Consider the following 5,666-nt stretch of genomic DNA (forward strand, 5'->3'; position numbering starts at 1 on the left):
AACAAGACAAGAGTTTTACCAGAGGTTGGTGAAGCCTGGGGGGCTCCACAAGGGTGAGCCACACGTGTAATTTACCTGTTGGAAAGGGCTAGGCGCTTCCCCCAAACCCGAATAGCATTATTGTTAGCTGCCAGACAGCTCGGGGCATTTTATTGCCTCAGGTTGGCCAAACTCCTGAACAGCTGTAGGCTGTTCCCCAATCTGACAATACCCTTTGATACCATACTCTTTGAAGTGTATATTTCCACAAATTGTGTTATAATAAAAGCACAGGTCCTTGGTCAAGGTAAGAGTCTTCAGCTCCCTTTAGCTGAAGCTCCTCTGACCCCCCAATGCCTTTCAAAAATACCTTTTGTCCCTGGACTCCTTCTTAATCATCTATGCGCAGCCCCTTTCTCCAGAACGCTGAGCCCTTTGTAAGGCTGGGAAAAGAAGCCCGGCTTCCAGAGACAGTGTAGGCTGCGCCCACGTTGTTCCACTGAGGGGCGGCGAAGTGGAGTGTTTGGCCCCCAGCGGCCACTGTCCCTGGGTGAGGCTGCTGCGGGCATCACCCTGGCGTTTCCAGCTGCCTGGGAATGGGGTTGGGTCCAGCGGTGGCAGGCACAGCTGCCTGCCTGCCTGGGAATGGGAATGTCACAGGATGCGGGCAGGGCCGTGACAGCACCCACGGAGCCTTCCATTGCTGTCTCTGACATCGCTCACCTCTGAGATGTTCATTCCACCCCCAGAACACCACCTCTCTTCCCGCCCTAGTGCACTGGCCTTCCCTCCCGGCTGCCGGCTGCCTGGCGCCTCCCTCTCCCACGAAGGTGGTGGAAAGGGGGGAGGCAGAGGACAGGAGCAGGGAGGCTGCCATCCTGGGGGTTCTGGTTGGGCCCCAAGGAGCCACATCTCTCCATTAACTAGAGCCCAGGGGATTTGGGGAGCTTCTCATGAGTGTGGTCCTGGAGGCAGAGGCCAGAAGGAGGGAGCGCCCTCCTCCCCTTTAGCACAACTTTGCAAGGAAAGAATTACCAGCTCCGTGTCCCTGTTCGGTAATCAGGGCTCACAGAATTGCTTTTACTGGCTCGTTTATCACCAGGTATTTATTGAGCACATACTAAGTACCAGGCCAATGCTCGCTACTTGTGCACATTGTCCCACCTAACCCTCACAGCTCTGTGAGGGGTGTTAGTGTCCCCCCACATTTCCAAATACCCCCTGGGGACAGTACTACCCTGGCTGAGACTCCTGGCTGGTTACTGTCTGTCTCCCCACCAGCACGTGATCAGCCAAAGAGCAAACATCTGTATTTTATCATTGCGGTATTTCAGCCCTGGCCAGCCTGGGTGCTCAGTAAATATCTGCTGAGAGGTGGAATACTAGTAAAAGTATCCCTAACCCTAGCTGGTTTGGCTCAGTGGATAGAGCGTCGACCTGTGGACTGAAGGGTCCCGGGTTCGATTCTGGTCAACGGCACATGCCTGGGTGGTGGGCTCGATCCCCATAGGGGGCATGCAGGAAGCAGCCAATCAACGATTCTCCCTCATCATTGCTGTTTCTCTCTCTCCCTTCCTCTCTGAAATCGATAAAAAAAAAAAAAAATTTTTTTTAATTAAATAATAAAGTATTCCTCGTTTACAAGCGAGGAAACTGAAGTTCAGAGAGATGAACTATTCGCCCACAGCTGCTTAGCGGCAGAGCTGAAACTTGTTTACATCTGACCTCTCGAAAGCCCGTTCTTACCATGGCACTGGCTCTTCCCACAGGGAGGCCCTCAGCTCGGGGATGAGGGTTGCAGATGCCTGGAATGGCAGACCTGGGGCCGAGACCCCTGCAGCCTTATTCACTGAGAGCCCCGGTCCCTCCCGCCTCTGACGTGCCCTCAGGCCCCTGGCAGTTCTGGCCAGGAAAGCGGCACCTCCTACCCCATCCGGAAGCCGGGCAGCTGAGCTTCAAAAAGTCCAGACAGAGCTGAAACCGGTTTGGCTCAGTAGTAGAGCGTCGGTCTGCGGACTGAAAGATCCCGGGTTCGATTCCGGTCAAGGGCATGTACGTTGGCTGCGGGCACATCCCTGGTGGGGGATGTGCAGGAGGCGGCTGGTCGATGTTTCTCTCTCATCGACGTTTCTGGCTCTCTATCTCTCTCCCTTCCTCTCTGTAAAAAATCAATAAAAAAATATATTAAAAAATAAATAAATAAAAAAGTCCAGACACAGAAACGGCCGTGCTCAGCCTCCGGGGCCTCCTGGCTGCACGCCAGGAGGGGCTCATGGTGAGAGGGGCTCACTGCGGAGGAGGGGCCCAGAGGGCCGAGGAGGGGGGGCCAGGGCCTGGGACCAGCACAGGGAGAGGGGATTTCAGAGAGCCAATCTGACCCCCTTCTCACTACCGATTCTCAGGGACCCGGAGATGGCGGGACAGACACAGAGCCCACCTCCCGCGTGTCGGAGAGGGGCAGGCAGAGTGCGGCTCTCCCCCGTTTGTTATAACAGCATCCGCGCGCCTCTGCAGTCAGGTCCGCGAGAGCCAGCGGGAGCCTGCACAGAGGGGTTCTGAAACATCGCTGAGCACCGAGGGAGGGGGTGATCCAGTCCTCAGAATAAGCTGGGGAGGCAGGAGCGATTACGATATTGAGGAAACAGGTTCAGAAAGGAGGGTCGACAGCAGCACCAAACGCTGCCAAAAAAAAGTGATCTCTGGGCGCCAGATGGCCGTGGGTGGGGGAGTGAAGGGGCTGAGGAAGTTGCAGGCAGCTCTTCAAGGAGGGGCTGGACACAGGAGACAGACAGACAGACACAGAGACAGACGGAGAGCGCGCCTTCTGCTCTGGAACCACACGGAGGCCGGGCGAGCCTTGCTGTGAACACGGGGAATCTCGGACAGGCCTCCGCGCTGGCTGGCTGGAGCCGGCGGGGACGTGCTGGAGAGGCTGGGGGCCGTTATCTGGAGGCGCAGGGGCAGCTCCCTGAAGGTGGCCACTGAGCTGGGCACAAGGCTCGCTTCTGGTAAGACCGCTGCTGCGCTCAGAGGGGTCAGAGGGAGAAAGTTAACACACACGGAGACCCCAGGGCGGGCCAAGCACAGCACCAGGCACTTCACGTCCACACTCTCCTCCAGTCTTCACGGTAGCTAATCCTCGGCTGGTGTCTTCCACCAGGCCGTTCGTCCACGCTGCTTCAGCACTCACTGCCCAGACGCTGCTCCGGATGGGGGAAGGGGGTGTGGACGCGCCCGGGGGGGCCTTCCTCACGCAAGAACACCGTCCTCCACCTCCTCCGGAGCGTGCTCTTCTTTCTATGCCTACAAAACGGGAAGCCGCTGCCCTCTGCGGACTGTGAGATCTGAGTGCGCTTCTTAGCGGACACTGTTCGTGTGCCCCGTCCCCCGGCTCCCCGGGCTCCGGCAGGGCCCGCAGGACGGTCTTGCGCGCAGCTGGCTTCCTGCCGCTCTGTCCGTGGGCTTTGCCGGCTGCCAGGCACCGAGCCGCTGCTGGGAGGCCGGCGGCACGGAAGCTGGCACGGAAGCTGGTGCCCTGGAGCGAGACCCCTCTCCTGCCCCAGGGATGGACGCTGGCGGATAAATGCCCCTTGGCGGGAGGGTTGAGGGGCACTCCCAGGACCCCAGCAGTGAGCCCTGGCTGCCCTGGTCACCTGCCCATCAGCACACCCTTCGTTGGCTTCCCACCCCCACGCTTACTGCTTCCCTGAGTCACATAAACTTCCGTGCTCAGCACGGGGCACACCCAGCCTGGCACAGAGGATGAGAGACTGCCCCACCCCGACCCCCCGTCGGCATTCGGTGACGTGTTCTCCTCCAGCTCACTCTCGTTTCTGCAGAACCGGACTTGGTGCAGAGCAGTCAGCATCATCCAGGAGTGGGTGCTGGTGGGTGGCTGGCGGAGGTGCAGGAGCGGGAGGGGAGCCCTGGGGCGCTGCCGCAGGCCCAGCCGCCTGGAGGCCGGGTTCATCTCACACAGCACCGAGCTGTGAAGTCACTGTCTGTGTCCCACGCTCTGCATCCATTTCCCATCCCAACGTCCCAAGTCGTGTGCTCCCACTATGGGTTCTATGTTCAACATGCCAGGCTTCACGCCCAAGTCCTGTGGTCCTTGTTGCAAACATCACCCGCCTCCTCTCCGCCTCGCAGCTTCCCTGTGCCAGCCCGGCCCCCGGGCTGAGGAGCTGATGCAGGCTCACCTGTCCCCAAGCTGGCCCATGGGGCCTGCCCTCAGGCCCAGTGCGTGCACCCACCTGGCTCAGGGAGTGCCAAGATCTGGGACCTGGTCAAGGCTGCCACCCTGCCACCGCCTGCACCCCAATCCCCAACCCCCGCCCCTGCCACAATCTCCTGTGCTCTTCCCGCATCGGGAGCAAGGAGCCGGGCAATGTGACGGCGCCAGCCAAGCCGGTGGGAGCCACACACAGTCATCTTGGCCACCTCCCACTGCGTGAGCCCCTCTCTTCCGCATGGCGCTGACACACGCCATCTGTTCGGAGAGAGCTCTGCGTGATGAGGGGTCTGGGGCCCAAAACTCAGCCCCAAGGCCCTCGGTCGGGGACCTGTCAGAGCAGCGCCACCGGACGGGCCAGCAGCACCTCGTGGTCAGAGAAAAGCGAACGAGGGCGAGCATCCACCCCGGCCTCCTCGGGAAGCCGGACCACACACGGCGGACGCCTGTGCCTCTGGCTGGAATCATGTCAGCCTCGCACGGCTCCCAGCTGGCTGTGCAGATCAGGCGCTCGGAGGGGCAGCTATCTATGTCTTTGATTAATAAAAAATGGGAGATAAATTAATAATGACTTAAAACATGCAATTTGGGATCAAAATCTTCCAAAGCGTGGGGAAAAATAACAGAGAGGTGAGTTCCGGAGAGGGAAAAGCCAGAGGCCGGCCCTGAGCCTGGCACTGCTGAGCAGGGCACTGAGTTCTCACGCCCACTGTGTGCCAGGCGCTGTGCCTGGGCATCGCACGGGCTCCCTTCACCCTCAGCCAACCCTGGGAGTGTGCTGCCACCCCCACTGTGGAGAGGAGTCAACCGAGGCTCAGAGAGGCCAAGTCACTCGCTTTGACTCAGTGAGAGTTCGGAACCTAGTTTAGCCACACATAAAAAGGAACATTTTGTTAAAAGAAGGGAAAATGCCCTAGCAGTTTAGCTCAGTGGATAGAGCATCGACCTGTGGACCGAAGGGTCCCGGTTTCTATTCTGGTCAAGGGCATGTCCCTTCGTTGCAGGCTCCTCCCCGGCCCACAGGGCGTGTGCAGGAGGCAACCAATCTCTCACATCAGTATTTCTCTCTATCTTTCCCTCTCTCTTCCACTCTCTCTAAAAATCAATGGAAAAATATTCTTGGTGGGGATTGAAAATAAATCAACAAACAAAAAGAAGGAAAAAAGAACCCTACCTGTGGTGTCTGGAAAGTCACTCTGGTTTGAGTTTCCGAGGAAAAGAAGGGGGACAGGCAGAAAGAAGGAACAGCATGGAAGCTGCGAGTGCTGGGCATTGTTTGTACCTTTGCTGCTGTGTGTGGACCAGGCCTGCACACAGTAGGTGCTCACAAACGAGAGATTGAAAAGTTTGGAGGCATATAAGGACCAGCAAATCCTGAGGTGGGAGAGAGGGAATGGAAGTTTTGTTTGTTTTTAAATATATTCTTACTAGAGGCCCAGTGCACAAATCTCATAGG

Source organism: Pipistrellus hanaki (genome assembly GCF_964339955.1).
Source record: "Pipistrellus hanaki genome assembly, chromosome: 2".
Classification (NCBI taxonomy): Eukaryota; Metazoa; Chordata; class Mammalia; order Chiroptera; family Vespertilionidae; genus Pipistrellus; species Pipistrellus hanaki.